Source organism: Mustelus asterias, chromosome 23 (assembly GCF_964213995.1).
Source record: "Mustelus asterias chromosome 23, sMusAst1.hap1.1, whole genome shotgun sequence".
Classification (NCBI taxonomy): domain Eukaryota; kingdom Metazoa; phylum Chordata; class Chondrichthyes; order Carcharhiniformes; family Triakidae; genus Mustelus; species Mustelus asterias.
The window spans coordinates 62580515-62598955 of record NC_135823.1 but is presented as its reverse complement, the minus strand read 5'-3'; positions in this window follow the sequence as shown (position 1 = coordinate 62598955).

Genomic DNA, 18441 nt, shown 5'->3' with positions numbered 1-18441 from the left:
TTGCCCGACAATGCTCATCGCTATCCGCAAGTCCAGCCATCTTCGTGTCGTCCGCAAACTTGCTGATAACACCAGTTACACCTTCTTCCAAATCATTTATATATAATTCTATGGTTTAGGTATTACTTGCTAATTCAAAGCCTGACTCTTTGCCTGATGATCATATCTCTGTTGAGCTAAAGTAGGGCTGTATGGTCTCCTTCTGCATGGTAGGGATTCTATGATTCTATTCTATGATTTTATGATTATCCCTTTAATAACTTCTTCCAGTATCTGCATAGTGTGTCTATGCTGAACATAAAACTCAACCCTTTTAAGGAAAACTGAAGAGAGACACAGTCTCAAGCGGCTGACATGCCTTTTTCTGCATCTTGCCAAGGTTTCACATGCTGCTGTTTCCTACATTGTGTATGAGTGACAGATAGAGGCCAGCTCTAAAATAGGTGTTCTCTTTTCAGCATGAGGGGAAGGTGATATTCACAAAGACCTGAGAGAAAGTGGCACAGGAACGCGAGATCAGTGGCCTTGCAAGCAGGGATTCTTTCAAAGACATGTGGTGCCTATAAAGCATCCATGTTGATGTATTCTGCCACAAAAAACATAAAACATCTCTCAGAGGAAACGGTTGTGTTTGCGATGATGTCACAATTTCTAACACAAATATCAAAATGACAGGGTTCAGTAGGACTCTGAGGGAAAGTGGTCTCTAATAATTGCCTGATCGAAATAGGCGACCATCTAGTTCTGCTAACAACTGGCCCAATGTAATTCTTTTGACCCCCAGATCAACAGGTATGTATGGCTATTTATTTCCTCTTATTAAACTTCTGCCCTATAACATTAAAAAAAATTATATAAGAATCATAGAATCCCTACAGTGCAGAAGGAGGCCATTTGGCTCATCGAGCCTGCACTGACAACAATCCCACCCAGGCCCTGTCCCTGTCATCCCATACATTTACCCTGCTAGTCTTTAGACACTAAGTGACGATTTGGCATGGCCAATCAGCTAACCGGCACATCTTTGGATTGTGGGGGGAAACCGGAGTACTTGGAGGAAACCCACACAGACACGGGGTGAATGCGCAAATACCACAACCAGAATTCAACCTGGGTCCCTGGCTCTGTGAGGCAGCAATGCTAACCACTCTGCCACCGTACCGTGAAAGGAATATTTGATGTATCCAGCTGATATCTGGTTGCTTTATTGGGAAAATATAAAGTACTCTGAAACTCTCCTATTTCCTCGGTGGCAAAATGCACTTTGTGCTGTGACTGAAAACCATACAGACCAGGGTGCTTTGACTTGTCTATTAGAGGAATACTGCCGTAGTTCTTGGTGTTCCTTGGTGAGTGATGTGAAGAAATATCAACTGGAAATTCCTGTTGAATTGTGTGTGAGTTGTGTATCAAATGGGACAAAATGGGGCTTGCTGGACAAAATGAGTATTGGCAATGAGTTACTTGCCAATACTCATTGCCAACTTTGTACAGGAATCTAGGTTGTTTCTGTAGCAAAATGCATTACAATGCTGACAGGTCATTATCCGGACTTCCATAATCTTACACCAGAGCATTGATGCACTAGTCTTTTATCGGCTCCTACCCTTCAATGTACAGTGGGGACTCGCCAAGGTACCTTAAACCGCACCTTCTAGACCAATGACCACTAACATCCGGAAGGACAAGGGTAGCAGATACCTGGTGTTAAGCTCTCAGTTGCAGTCCAGTAATAAAAGATGATGCAAGTCCAGCTTCTTCACAAACTCACTTTATTCTGTTTTACAACTCTCCCTACACATACTCAAAAATCCCATCTGTAACCCCTTCAAATATCCCGATGAGTACTATTAAACAAATTAGGTCGAAAGTGGAAGGTTGCATTCCTAACACCTGGAAACACCAGCCCCTGAAATTTCCCCTCCAGGTAACACACCATCCTGACTTGGAAATATACCGGAAATATTCCTTCACTGTCGCTGGGTCAAAATCCTGGAACTCCCTCCCAAACAGCATTGTGGGTGTACCTACAACAGGGACTGCAGCGGTTCAAGAATGCAGCTCCTCACCACTTCCTCAAGGGCAATTAGGGATGGCAATCAATTCTGGCCTAGCCAATGACACCCATGTCCTATGAATGAACATATGTTTATAAAAATCTGTCTGGTTTGGGTGAGCTTACCAGGAGGTACAGCACTTTCAGCATAGCTCTGTGGATCACAAGGAAATTACCACCACATCAATATGTAATCATAGAATCCTATAGTGCAGAATGAGGCCATTTGGCCCATCAAGTCTGTACCGACTCCTATCCAGGCCTTATGCCCATAACCACATGCATTTTACCTCACCAATCCCCCTAACCTAGATATATCTTGGGACACTAAGGGGCAATTTAGCACGGCCAATCCACTTAACCTGCACATCTTTGTGACTGTGGGAGGAAACCGGAGCACCAGAGGAAACCCATGCAGACATGGGGAAGAGAGTGCAAACTCCACACAGACAATCACCTAAGGTCAGAATTGAACCCAGGTCCCTGGCGATGTGAGTCAGCAGTGCTGACCACTGTGCCATTATACCACCCTAATCCTTAGCGGAAGTATCAGGTCAGCAAAGTGAGAGGGTGCGAGAATGAACCAGAAAGAGGAAATTCTATGTCACCTGTCAACCATATCAAAATGTAGCTTTTGCTTAAACCATGTAACGCGCTCCATATAATCTTACTCGTTTTCTTCATTGATATTAATCAAGAGTCAAGCACTTTGAAATTGTTTTATTGGAGCCCGCAGCACAAACAATTGAACATAGGACAAGTTAAAACTTTAAGCGTTGAGATAAGGTTATCAAAAATAATTAATAGCATTTTATTTTGATGTGTCTTGGGGCAATGCTGGAATCGTTGAGGAATTAATTGATGTGGGTTGTTACACATCAAAGCTAAGCCCGATATTAGTCATGTTTGGATTTCAATGGAGCCTCAAATCAGTGAGTACTGTTATTAATTTTACAGTGTATAGATTTCCATCTATAATAACCAGTCAAGTGGAAACCGGTATGCTCAGTTAATGGCTTGTTAAAAGAAATGCGCTGGTATAATGTATGTGTGTATGTGGAGGAGGACAGCAGCCCCAGGGACCCAGGTTCGATTCCCGGCCTGGGTCACTGTCTGCGCGGAGTCTGCACATTCTTCCCGTGTCTGCGTGGGTTTCCTCCGGGTGCTCTGGTTTCCTCCCACAGTCTGAAAGGCGCGCTGGTTAGGTGCATTGACCATGCTAAATTCTCCCTCAGTGTACCCGAACAGGAGCCGGAGTGAGACGACTAGGGGATTTTCACAGTAACTTCATTGCAGTGTTAATGTAAGCCTATTGGTGACTAATAAATAAATTTTACTTTACTTTATCTTCTGTCAGATTGTAGTTTCTATTGTTTTAGTGGTAAATTTGTATTAATCTGTTATTAAATACAGAAATGCATTTCTCGGCAGTCTGGATTTGTGTTTCTGTATGTGTTCACACTATTGAGTCTCCTCGGATCAAATCCCTGGTGTATTGCGTTGGTGACTGTATAACACTTGTAGTCATGGTTAGCATGTTCCTGGACAGTGTACTAGCTTCCAGTAACTGGGAATTAGGTTCAGCTGTGAGCGTGACAATATGGGGCGGCACAGTGGCACAATGGTTAGCACTGCTGCCTCACAGCACCAGGGACCATGGTTCGATTCCTGGCTTGGGTCACTGTCTGTGTGGAGTTTGCACGTTCAACCCGTGTCTGCGTGGGTTTCCTCCGTGTGCTCCGGTTTCCTCCCACAGTCTGAAAGACATGCAGGTTAGGTGCATTTACCTGAACAGGCGCTGGAGTGTAGCGACTAGGGGAATTTCACAGTAACTTCATTGCAGTGTTGATGTAAGCCTTGCTTGTGACTAATAAATAAATTTTTAAAATAATATAACTTTGAACCCAATACCCTAAAAGGCTGGAATATAATTCCCCAGCTACGGGAGCGCAGGACGCGAATGTTAGCAATTTGCCAATAAGTTTGTTTATTTATTGGTGTCATGAGTAGGCTTACATTAACACTGCAATGAAGTTGCTGTGAAAATCCCCTAGTCGCCGCACTCCAGCACTTGTTCGGTATACTGATGAAGACTTTATCATGGCCAATGCATGGCCAGCACGTCTTTCGGACTGTGGGAGGAAACTGGAGCACCCGGAGGAAACCCACGCAGACACGGGGAGAACGTGCAGACTCTGCACAGAGAGCGTTCAAAGCCGGGAATCGAATCTGGGTCCCTGGCGCTATGAGGCAGCAGTGCTAACCACTGTGCCACCGTACGGGCCCAAGAGGATATATCGTCAGTATATTTTACGAAAAGTTTTTGTTGCAATCTCATTTCATAACCCCGGACTGTGTATTGCTAGTGTACAATACAAATCCCACAGGCAAACATATAGAAATGTTTGTCGTATCTTGGGAAGTGTTGCAAAACTTCACCGCATGATAACTTCATCTTTGTATCATCACTTCATCGTGTTACTTTCAAAAATAGCATTTGTCAATAGATGCTGACAGGCTTTGAAGTATATGGTCTGGCAGCACACTGTGAATCTGCCACAATCTGTTCAGTATGTCTATGTTTGAAGTATTCATTTAGCAAAATCTTGAGCGAACTGATAATGCAGTGGGTTAGGACGTGCTCTTCTTTCAGACAAAGGAACTTGGCTGAAGTATTGCTGACATGAAGTCAGGTGGAGTTGGGCACTCTCAACTTGCATCTTAGTTGATGTCAGTGTACGGATGAAAATTGCCCATTATATGACACCAACTGGTGCAAAATTATCAAACGCACTCAGAAAGAGTAACAGGGAAAAGGGCTTTTATTACTGGGCACAGTCAATAATGTTCCTCCACAGCTGTGCTTATATAGTATGCTTTCATTCAAGTTTGAGGTTTGTCCAATAGTGGAGGACACGGTGCCACAGTGGTTAGCTCTGCTGCCTCACAGCGCCAGGGATCTGGATTTGATTCTCGGCTTAGGTCACTGTCTGTGCAGAGTCTGCACCTTCTCCCCATGTCTGCGTGGGTTTCCTCCGGATACTCTGGTTTCCTCCCACAATCCCAAAGACGTGCTGGTTAGGTGCAGAAGCTAAATTCTCCCTCAGTGGACACGAACGGGCGCCGGAGTGTGGCGACTGGGGGATTTTCACAGTAACTTCATTGCAGTGTTAATGTAAGCCTACTTGTGACACTAATAAAAAATAAATAAATAATAAATGTTCTTTCCTACTCACATTCCTCAAAATTGAAATCCAACACCTTCAAAGCAAAATATTCAATCTTAAGTAGGTGAGCATCGATCCTGACGCACATTAAATGCAAACAACTATCCCCACAATAATATTTTTAACCATAGGACCCCTACAGTGCAGAAAGAGGCGCCAACTTGAGTCTGCACCGACTCTCTGAAAGAGCATCTCACCCAGGTCCCCCGCTCCACCATAATCCCAAGCATTTATCATGGCTAATTCACCTAACCTACACACCTTGGGACACTGAAGGGCAATTTAGCATGGCCAATACACATAACCTGCACATGGTGGGGGGGGGGGGGGGGAAACCAGAGCACTTGGAGGAAACCCACGCAGATAGGGGGCAAACGTACAAACTCCACACAGACAATCACCCGATGCCGGAATCGAAGCTGGGTCCCCTGGCACTGTGAAGCATGATGTGGAGTTGCCGGCGTTGGACTGGGGTAAGCACAGTAAGAAGTCTCACAACACCAGGTTAAAGTCCAACCGGTTTATTTGGAAGCACAAGCTTTGGGAGTGTCACTCCTTCTTCAGGTGAGCGAGGAGTTGTGTTCACAAACAGGGCATATATAGACACAAACTCAATTTACAAGATAATGGTTGAAATGCTGTGAGGCAGCAGTACTAACCATTGTGCCGCCGCGCTGCTGGGTTTGAAGGCTCCACATTTCGATCCCTCTTCAGTTCTGAAGAAGAGTCATATTGGACTCGAAACATTGACTCAGTTTCTCTCTCCACAGACGCTGCCAGACCCGCTGAGTTTTTTTGTCCAGCGTTTTCAGTTTTTATTTCAGATTTCCAGCATTCACAGTATTTTAGTTTTATTTTAATATTTTTCCTTATTGGCCAACGGTTAATCTGATTGTTCTTTCCAATTGCTTATTATTTCATGGAACATCGGGCAACAGATTTGACAGCTAAAGTATCATTTTCACTCAACCAGAATCAGTATTAGAAACAAGCTTTTAAATGGAGAGATTGTAGAATAATTGTGCAAAATAGCTGAAATACCCTTTGAAGCAGTGTTCACGAAATGATTGATAAACTACCGTGTCTATTTAAGGGATGTGGGATATTACAGAAGGGTTTGACTCTGGAAGGAAACAGAAATTGGCAATTTACAAAGTGAGCTGGCTAACCACCATCCAAAGACCCACAAACCAATACAAGCACTATTACACAGGCACAGGAACAGGCCCTTCGGCCCATGATGTTGTGCCAAACATGTAGCCAAATTAAACTAATCCGTTCTGCCTGCCCTTGGTCCATATCCCTCTAATCCTTGCATATCCATGTGCTTATCTAAAAGCCCCTTAAACACCTCTACCGTATCTGCCTCCACCACCATCCCTGGCAGCGCATCCCAGACACCTGCCACTCTCTGAGTAAAACATTTGCCCCTCACATTTCCTTCGAACTTTCCCCCTCTCACCTTATGATACCTAGTATTAGACATTACTGCTCTGGGAAAAAGATTCTGACTGTCAGCCCTATCTATGACTCTCATAGTTTGACAGACTTCTATCAGGTCCCCTCTCCGCCTCTGCCGCTCCAGAGGAAACAACCCTAGTTTTGTTCAGCCTCTCCTTAAAGCTCATACTCTCTAATCCAGGCAGCATCCTGGTAAGCCACTTCTGCACCCTCTCCAAAGCCTCCACATCCTTCCTGTAATGTGGCGACCAGAATTGAACTCAATAAGTGTGGCTTACCCAAGTTTTATAAAGCTGCAACATTACACCTTGACTCTTGCACTCAATGCCCGGACTAATAAAGGCAAGCATGCCATATGCCTTCTTTGTCACCCTATCTACTTGTGTGGCCTCTTTCAGGGAACTATGGACTTGAACCCCAAGATCCCTCTGTATGCCAATGCTGTTCAGGCCATTAACTGTATACTTAATCTTCACATTTAACCTCCCAAGTTGCAGCACCTCACACTTGCCTGGATTAAACTCCAGCTGCCATTTCTCCGCCCACATTTGCAACTGATCGATATCCCGCTGTATCCTTTTCTATGTGACTGCGAGCTGTCCAGCCACGTGGAAAGGATGGATAAAGAATATATGAATAGGCTCCGCCCACTTCGCTTAGGCGAGAATCACATTTTGTCTCATTTTTATCTCTCAGTGCCGTATGGTTGCATCTCGGAGCTCGCCCAAAAAATAGATGCAGTTTTCTCCCATTTTCATGCTCGTTTGGCACTTAGAGTGTTTTTGCTAAGATCGCCGCCGCCTTAGATTTAAAAAACTTCTTCCCATGGTCAAGCTGCTCTTTGTTTTACTCTGATGTTCACTTCACAACACCATGCACTTCACACAAAGCACAGACATTTGTTCTAACTTTTCTTACTGCCAAGCTTGACCTTTGACCTATCTACAGGATATGTCAGAGGTTACAAATTATCTTGGAGATAAAATTCAGACTGTCAGCAAGTGAGGCAACGACTAACAATTACATCTGTTCTGCATATCCCTTAATCATTTTAAACAAGACATTGAATAAACGCCTTGATAAATTCCACGCTTTGTCACAAAGATACATTACACCCCGCTAATGTTTACTGCACTTAGAATTTTTGCCATAGATTAGTTACAGCACCATGTTCAAGTGGCAGTCTTGGCTCAGTGGTTGCACTCACACCCACCAGAAATGTTTAGTGAATGTCCTTGTAGAATTTCGTATGACACATTCATCCGTTTTATAACTGTGTGAACATAATTGTAACCACTGAAATTAGAGTCAGCAAAATGTTGAAATTATGTAAGATTTTTCTGTATCTACATTTGCTTGTCTGTGTTCAGTTTTGGTCCCCACATCTGATGATAGATGTCAAGGTTTTGGTGCAAGTGGAGTGGTGTCAACAAGAACAATATTCAAACATTCCAAAGATGTGTAGTTTGGATGGATTGGCCATGCTCAATTGCCCCTTAATATCCAAAGACATGCAGGTTAGGTGGATTGGCCATGTTAAATTGCCCCTTAGTGTCCAAAGATATGTAGGTTATGTGGATTGGCCATGCTAAATTGCCCCTAAGTGTCCAAAGGTTAGGTGGATTAGCCATGCTAAATTGCCCCTTAGCATCCAAAGGTGTGCAGGTTGGGTAGATTGGCCATGCTAAATTGCCCCTTAATATCCAAAGATGTGTAGGTTAGGTGGATTGGTCATGCTAAATTGCCTCTTAGTGTCCAAAGATGTGTAGGTTAGGTGGATTGTCCATGGTAAATTGCCCCTTAGTGTCAAAGATGTGTAGGTTAGGTGGATTGGCCGTGCTAAATTGCCCCTTAATATCCAAAGATGTGTAGGTTAGGTGGATTGGCCATGGTAATTTGCCCCTTAGTGTCCAAAGATGTGTAGGTTAGATGGATTGGCCATGGGAAATGTACAGATTACACAAATGGGGCGGAGTGGGCGGGGGGGGGGGGGGGGGGGGGGTGGGGGGGTGGGGGGGGGGGGGTGGGGGGGTGGGGGGGTGGGGGTGGTGTGGGCCTGGGTGGGATGCTCTTTCGGAAAGTTGATGCAGTCTCAATGGGCCGAATGGTCTCCTACTGCACTGTAGGGATTCCATGAACTTCACCTAACTATGAGGATTGACTTATTTTTGCAGCAATGTAAGCTATTGGAAGATATGATAATGATTTTTCAAATTATAAAAGGATTAGATATAAAAGAAAAGAAAATTTAGTCCAGGAAGAATCCGCAATGCCAGTCTGCTCATCGGATCATTACTTTAATCCCAATTTGCTTATTTTTCCTCATGGCCTGTAATGGTTTTCTTTCAGTGTTTCTCTAATTCCTTCTTAAATTACTGTCATGGCCGTCAACATCTGCAATTACCCTTTTGGTAATCACAGTGTTAAGCCAATTGTGGGCTTAAAGATAGGTGGTGATCATTGGCTCAACTATGAATGGACACAGCTGGAACAGCTGGTGTGGGAAAATAGAAGGAGGTTGTTACTATGCTGCTATGACTCTCACCCACTTCTATAGGTGCACCATAGAAAGCATTCTTTCTGGTTGTATCACAGCTTGGTATGGCTCCTGCTCTGTCCAAGACCGCAAGAAACTATAAAGGGTTGTGAATGAAGCCCAACCCATCACTCAAATCAGCCTCCCATCCATTGACTCTGTCTACACTTCCTGCTTCCTTGAAAGGGCAGCCAGCATAATTAAGGACCCCACGCACCCCGAACATACTCTTTTCCACCTTCTTCCGTTGGGAAAAATATATAAGAGTCTGAGATCATGTACCAACCGACTTAAAAACAGCTTCTTCCCTGCTGCCATCAGACTTTTGAATGGACCTGCCTTGCATTAAGTTGATCTTTCTCTACACCCTAGCTATGACTGTAACACTACATTCTGCACTCTCTCCTTTCCTTCTCTATGAACAGTATGCGTTGTCTAAATAATCTATACTTTTCACTGTATGCTAATACATGTGACAATAATAAATCAAATCAAATCAAATCAAAAAAGTTGTCCTGAGAATAAACTTGCTGAAGACAAGTTTCAGACGTATTCCTTCACCATAGGTTATTAGTGAAATTGACAATGATTAGGTTTCAATAGCCTAATCGCAATAGCGGCACAGTGGCAGAGTGGTTGGCACTGCTGCCTCACAGTGTCAGGGACCTGGGTTCGATTCCCGGCTTGGGTTACTGTCTGTGCAGAGTCTGCACATTCTCCCCGTGTCTGCATGGGTTTTGTCTGGGCGCTCTGGTTTCCTCCCACAGTCTGAAACTATTACATTGGCCATGCTAAATTCTCCCTCAGTGTACCTGAACAGATGCTGGAGTGTGGCGATGAGGGGATTTTCACTGTAACTTCATTACAGCGTCAATGTAAGCCTACTTGTGACTAATAAATTAAATTTAACTAATTATTCCATATTCTGCATGTGAGATAATTCTCTAACCTACACATGAAAGAATTCCATAGCCCTAATACCCTGTGGCATGCTGGACCTGGACAAGATTGTATGGAAGTTGCTGTAAATGATAAAATCTTTGGGTCTCCTAAAGTTATAGACAGAAGTCTGTGGGTTGAAGCCTGTGGCAGCGTGGCTGAGCAGTCTAAGGTGCTGGATGAAGGCTCCAGTCTCTGCGGAAGCGTGGGTTCGAATCACACCACTGCAAGAATTGATTTGAGTTTAGGGAAGACAGTGGCTTAGTGATATTATCGCGAGACTTTTAATCCAGAAACTCAACTCATGTTCTGGGGACCCGGGTTCGAATCCTGCCACGGCAGATGGTGGAATTTGAATTCAATAAAAAATATCTGGAATTAAGAATCTACTGATGAGCGTGAAACCATTGTCGATTGTTGGAAAAACCCATCTGGTTCACTAACGTCCTTTAGGGAAGGAAATCTGCCGTCCTTACCTGGTCTGGCCTACATGTAACTCCAGAGCCACAACAATGTGGTTGACTCTCAACTGCCCTCAGGCGACTAGTGATGGGCAATAAATGCTGGCCCAGCCAGCGACGCCCATGTCACACAAATGAATAAAAATGAGTACCAATCAGCTTTACAGAGAAGCCAGCCATTCAGAAGGGAGCACCACTAAATCTTATGTATCAGCTAGGAATTGCAGTCAGGAGATGGTTAAACAATGGAAAAACACTGAGAAAGGAGAGGTGCATGATTATTCACCACATTGATATAGATTGGGGCTTTTCTGAATGGGAAAAGGCAGTTTTGACAGGTCAGGTGCTGCAATGATCGAGGAAGAGAAGGTGCTAAATTTAAGGGACTGCCTGGATTTCAAGCAGACCCCAGAGTGCATGGGTGAAAATTAACTTAAAGCAGTCGGCCACCAGTGCACTGGAAAAAACTGAGCTATAATAGAGGTTTGGAAAACTCAATAGACTGTCAGTGAGATTCTGCAGCTAGCAAAATGTTTCCACAAGGGAATCACTTAAAAGAATAGCTAGATTAGATGCTGCACATTTGAAGTGAAACACCAGAATGCAACATACTGTCAAATCCAGCTGCCAACACGGGCATGTCAAATAACAAATGCCCTGTACTTGAACAGTGAACCAAGCATTATTCCATTTGTCAAGGCTGGAGGAGCGCACCATAGGATCGCAGTCGGTGGTGCGAGGAACTGAGTTTGAATGTGGTCGGGCAGTTATATGGCGGATGCCGTTTTCAAAATGGTGCCACTGCTACGTTCCTCGAAAGCAGTTGAGAATTTGTGAACCGTGCCTCGCTGCATTGCTGGCACCATTACTAATGTTTCCTCTCGTTATCCTGTCATGTCTTTGCTGTGCTGGTTACACGGCTGAATACTAAAGCCTCTTCCCAGGGTGAAGTTATACAGAAGATGCCAATTATTTCAGAAATCTTGGAGAAGTGCTTCGAACTGGACCTACCCCTGATCAGTCCCGATATTCAAAGCTCTGATTTAAAATACCGATGGAGTGTATTATTAATATTTCTGTTTGTAGCATCAGCAACTCTGTGCCTTGTACTCTGCTTCAGCACGTGACTGGCTGTATGTCAGGCTCTGGCTGCATCAGTGTAACCCTGGTCTCTTTGGTGCCATCCTTCGCCAGGACGGCACAGTGACACAGTGGTTAGCACTGTGGCCTCACAGCGGTTAGCACTGTGGCCTCACAGCGCCAGGATTCAGTTCCCAGCTTGGGTCAGTGCCTGTGCGTAGTTTGCACGTTCTCCCCGTATCTGTGTGGGTTTCCTCCGGGTGTTCCAGTTTCCTCCCACAGTCCAAAATACGTGCTGGTTAGTTGCATTGGTCATGTTAAATTCCCCCTCAGTGTACCCGAACAGGCGCCGGAGCGTGGCAATTAGGGTATTTTAACAGTAACTTCATTGCAATGTTGATGTAAAACTACTTGTGACATTAATAAATAAACTTTAAAAATACATTCCTATCTGTATTTTAAACAAGCTGGGAGCGTATGTGTGGGAGGCAACTGCATTATTCCACCAAGACCCCCGTCAGAACAAACTGTCCTTGATGAAGTCCAGTGCTGGGCCCCAATCAAGTGAGATGGAAGAACCTTGAAATAACACATTGTCTTATGTTTAAGGCAATGTGTACAGATGGACATATCCCAAGAACATTAATCCTTACTGCCCAACTGGCTGTTAACAACAACTTTGAATCAAAGTGGGGGTGATGTCAGAATTAATTTTAAAAGAGGGTTCCGGGAACCATTGTGTTTTTGTACACTTAATGAAGGGAAACCATTGTATTGTCTGAGGGACAGGGGCAGAATCCCTGTCAGTGTGAGAATTGGTAGTGTAGGACTGAATTTAAAAATAAATTAAGGACAATAGGGCTCATACAGTTCCCATTGCAGAAGCTAATAACATCTTCAGTACTAACTTTAGTATATCACCCTTTTCTGTTGGTAAGCATGGGTTAAATCTACCTTGTCATTAATGGCGTACCACAGGGATCGGTGTTGGCCTCCCTATTATTCGTCATTCATATAAATGACATTGATGGCTATGTGGGAGGTAGGATCAGTAAGTTTGCAGGTGACACAAAGATTGGACGGGTGGTTAACAGTGAGGCGGAGTGTCTTGGGCTACAAGAAGATATAGGCAGAACGGTCAAATGGGCAGATAAATGGCAGATGGAATTGAACTCTGAAAAGTGTGAGGTTATACACTTTGGAAGGAGTAATTTGACAAGGAAGTATTCAATGAATGGTAGGACACTAGGAAGTTCTGTGGAACAAAGGGACCTTGGCGTATTTGTCCACAGATCTCTAAAGGTGGAGGGAATGTTAGTAGGGTGGTGAAAAAGGCATACAGGACACTGGCCTTTATCAATCGAGACATAGATTACAAAAGCAGGGAGTTCATGTGGGAGTAGTATAGAACTTTGGTGAGGGCACAGCTGGAGTACTGTGCGCAGTTCTGGTCGCCACATTATAGGAAGGATGTGATTGCACTGGAGGGGGTGCAGAGGAGATTCACCAGGATGCTGCCTGGGATGGTTGGGTAGGCTTGGGTTGCTTTCATTGGAGCAGAGAAGACTGAGGGGCGGCTTGATCGAGGTGTACAAGATTATGAGGGGCCTGGACAGAGTGGATAAGGAGCAGCTGTTCCCTTTAGTTGAAGGGTCAGTCATGAGGGGACATAGGTTCAAGGTGAGGGGCAGGATATTTAGGGGGGATGTGAGGAAAATAGTTTTTTTCCAGAAGGTGGTGATGGTCTGGAGTGCGCTGCCTGCGAGGGTGGTAGAGGCGGGTTGCCTCACATCCTTTATAAAGTACCTGGATGCGCACTTAGTACGTCGTAGCATTCAAGGCTATGGGCCAAGTGCTGCCAGATGGGATTAGGTGGAAGTTCAAGTGTTTCCATCCTACCTCCCACATAGCCAATGTGTTGCTGCAGCCTAGATGGGCTGAAGGACCTCTTCTGCGCTGTGTGATTATATGATTCTATGATTATAGTTACATCAAAAGTATAGTTTCGTTGCTGTGAAATTTGTGTCTCTCCATTGTGTGATTGTATTGATATTTCTGGTTTAAAAGTAAGGAAAATCATCTGGAGAAGTATGGTGAGTTCAAAGCCAGCGTCTCTCTAACATGCTCGGGCGGGAATAAGCTACAGCACTCAAAGTAACCGTTCAATACTAACACCTCTCCTCTTCACATTCATCAAAATAGCAGCACTCTTCAACATAACACGTATACATGTTTAAACTCTGCTGGCTCAATGCAGAGTATATTTTTGTTCATACTTGAGTAACCTTGAGCATATTTTTGATTTAAATTATTTCATGGATGTGAGCATAAAGCAAGGCCATCATTTGTTGCCTCTCCCTAATTCCCACTATTTGAAAGGACCACCTGCCCACCCGCCCCCCACGACCCCCCGCCCCCCACGACCCCCCACCCCCCCCCCCCCCCCCACCACCCCCACCCCCCACCCCCCAACCCGCCTTGGGTTTAATTCTATTTGACTTGATGTTGATTTGATTTATTATTGTCATTAAAGTTCATAAGTTCATAAGATATAGGAGTAGAATTAGACCATTCAGCCCATCGAGTCTGCTCCGCCATTCGATCATGGCTGATATGCTCCTCATCCCCATTTTCCTGTCTTCTCTCCATAACCCTTCAACCCATTACCAATTAAAAATCTGTCTAACTCCTCCTTGAATTTACTCACTGTCCCAGCATCCACCGCACTTTGGGATAGCAAATTCCACAGATTTACAACCCTCTGTTCTCCTCAACTTCACATGTATTAATATACAGTGAAAAGTATTGTTTCTTTCACGTTATACAGACAAAGCATACCATACATAGGGAAGGAAAGGAGAGAGTGCAGTTGTGTTACAGTCATAGCTGGGGTGTAGAGAAAGATCCTGAACTTCCGAACCCACAGACCACAATCAGTAAGAATAGGCAACAACATCTCCTCCACGTTAATCCTCAACACCGGCGCCCAACAAGGCTGTGTCCTCAGTCCCTTATTACATATATACACCTCTGACTGTATGGCAAATTCCCTTCCAACTCGATTTTCAAGTTTGCCGATTTGATTTATTATTGTCACATGTATTAGAATATAGTGAAAAGTATTGTTTCCTGCGCGCTATACAGACAAAGCATACCGTTCATCGGGAAGGAAAGGAGAGAGTGCAGAATGTAGTGTTACAGTCATAGCTAGGGTGTAGAGAAAGCTCAACTTAATGTGAGTTAGGTCCATTCAAAAGTCTGATTGTAGCAGGGAAGAAGCTGTTCTTGTGTTGGTTGGTACATAATCAAGAGATTGAATTAAAGAATTGTTAGAGTTTAAAAGAGTTAGAATAAAGTTTTAGAAGCATAGAATGAGAGTAAAAGATAGAACTAGAAGTTTTGCTGGGCACAGATTGCAAGAAGTCGACTCGCTCCAGCACCATCTTGGAATCAATTCCTACATCATAGAAATTGTCATTTTCCTGAGAAGATGAGTTCCCTCAGGGCATAAACAGCAATGATTTGACTGTCGCTCTCCCTGTGATTCTCTAAAATGAAGGCCTCACATGAATAAGTTCATGATTTTGTTTCTTAACTCCATCTCTCTGTCTTGTTTCTGTAGAATTTAATACTTCTGCCTCACAAAAAATCCATCAACCCCTGTTTAGAAATTTTCAAATGAACCAACCTCAACCTTTTGGGGAGAGAGTTGCACTGTCCTTTAAGTCAAGGCGTGCTTCTTGACGTCAATCCTGAACAGTAATTCTACTTTTAACCTTATGCCACCCCCACTCCCCCCCGCGCCCCCCCCCCCCTGCCAGTTTAGAATTTCCCACCAGACAAAATTTTTTAAATCAATCTATCAACTCCTTTAATCATCTTAAGCACCTCAAAAAGATCACTCCTTAATCTTCTAAACACAATAAAATACAAGCCTATTCTATGCAATCTATTTCACCCAATATTGTTTGGGTCAGTCTACATTGCGCTGATCCCAAAGGCCAATGGGTGGGATTTTATGGCCTTGCTCGTCCCAAAACCATAAAATCCTGCCCAAGGGCAATGGACCTTTCCATGTTCCGCCCCTTGCCCGCTCCAATTCCCATAGCAGGCGGGGCAGTAAAATTCTCGCCAATGTATCCTTCATAAACTATGGTGACCAGAACTGAACCTGAGTCATAAATGAAAGAAAGAGCTTATATCCATGTTGCACTTTTCCATGTCGTGAGGGTATCATTGAAGAGCACTACAACTAGCTTCTTTTTGGTTAAAGCAAATAAACCATTGCAAATAAACTCAGGGATAAATTAAGGGGGGACGGCCCCTTAAAGGGAGGGACCACTCAAAACAAAAAACAAAGCATAAAGGAAACTTAAAACATCAGAACAAAATGTCGCCAAAGGGGGTCAATAAAACACACCAGTCCCTGCGGTGCCCAACGAGCACGGAGGGCCTCAGCAGTGTTTGTGGACACCGCATGCTCCCTCTCCAGGGACACCTGGCCACAAATATACCCACGGTAGATGGGACAGACAGTCAGGATGGATGTCCCCCTCGGTCGCCTAGTCCTATTTAGCATTACAACCAGCAGATTATTTGTGAACTGTGGTCACCAATGCTAGATAAGCACTTGTGGCAACCAGTTTATGCAGAGCTAACTCTCATATACAGCAAATCAGCCAATAATTTAATAATCATCATAGAAATCATCATAGAAACCCTACAGTGCAGAAGGAGGCCATTCGGCCCATCGAGTCTGCACCGACCACAATCCCACCCAGGCCCTACCCCCACATATTTTTCCCACTAATCCCTCTAACCTACACATCCCAGGACTCTAAGGGGCAATTTTTTTTTTTTTTAACCTGGCCAATCAACCTAACCCGCACATCTTTGGACTGTGGGAGGAAACCGGAGCACCCGGAGGAAACCCACGCAGACACGAGGAGAATGTGCAAACTCCGCACAGACAGTGACCCGAGCCGGGAATCGAACCCGGGACCCTGGAGCTGTGAAGCAGCAGTGCTAACCACTGTGCTACCGTGCCGCCACAATAATATGTTATCACATCCCTCAACTTCTACACCACAGGCACATTCTGGGCTGCTAAGGGTGATTTCAGAAACATCTGTCCATCGAGTAGGTGACTGGTGCCACCTTCATGAGGAGTCACCTTTCATCACCTTTCCTTGTAGGGCCTCCCTACGAGGAGGAGAGAGAGTTCTTTGATTTGGCTAAATTTGCTCAGATGCAGAGAAGAATTGACTGAAAACATATTGGTTCTGGAAGGCCAGAATCTTGTTCGCAGCACGGTAGCACAGTGATTAGCACTGCTGCCTCACAGCGCCAGGGACCCAGGTTCGATTCCCAGCTTGGGTCACTGTCTGTGCGGAGCTTGCACGTTCTCCCCGTGTCTGCGTGGGTTTTCTCTGGGTGCTCCGGTTTCCTCCCACAGTCTGAAAGACGTTCCAGTTAGCTGCATTGGCCATGCTAAATTCTCCCTCAATGTATCCAAACAGATGCTGGAGTGTGGCGACTGGAGGATTTTCACAGTAACTTAATTGCAGTGTTAATGTAAGCCGACTTGTGACACTGATAAATAAACTTAAACTTGCAGCCCACCAAATCCAAAGTAATAGTCTTAGGATACTGATTTTAGAATTCTGTATGAATCTTCTCCGCACGGTCTTATGAATACATAAAGTTTAAATTTTAAAACTTTGAACTTTAAACTTTTAAATATGCTTTACAACAGCGAAGGTGCAGCTAGTGTATGACCAGTGGATGATGCATGAATGTGCCCAGTTACTTGGTATCGGTCATATCATACCAGTTCCTAATCCCCCTTCCTGCCATCGAGCCACACCAGCTCATTTCACGTGGACTCCTTGGAGGCACATGAGAGCAAGAGCTCTCATTGGACAAACCATAGGCATCCCTCAAGCAAAGGAGCGCTGTAGAGGAGTCGTGCAGAAATGTGCTGAGTAAATCATTGATCCACTGGAGCAAGCTGAGAGGGGTGATTGAAAGCAGCAGTGCTGGTAAGAGATTAATTGGATGAATTGAATTGTTTATTTATTTAATTAGTCAGCTAGTGTGTGTATTTTTTTGGCCTTTACTTTAACAGCAGTTTTTCAAGTTTAAAGTGGGCAGCAAAGGAGTCTGGGAAGGGTTTTTTAAGCGCGTGAAGTATAAAAGGTAGGCTGCAGTATACAGCGGGCAGCGTCGGGAGCGGGCAGTGGAGTGTGTGGGAAGCAGAGTGTGAGCTATAAGACTTTGGCTCACAGGGCTTAAGCTGAAAGGGCGAGTAGGGGTGAGTTGAATTCATTTTTGCACTTTCTACCTGGTACTGGCAAGGTATCTAGAGGGGATGGGTGTGCAGGCAGTGCAATGTTCCTCTTGCACTATGTTTGAGGTGAGGGACGACGACAGTGTCCCTACTGATTACACCTGTGGGAAGTGCACCCATCTGCAGCTCCTCCAAAACCGTGTTAGGGAACTGGAGCTGGAGTTGGATGAACTTAGGATCATCAGGGACGCAGAGATGGCCATAGACACAAGCTTTAGGAATACAGTTACTCCGAGGATTGAAAACAGATGGGTGACGGTGAGAGGGGCTGGGAAGAAGCAGTCCGTGCAGGGATCCCCGGTGGTCGTTCCCCTTAGCAACAAATATTCCGC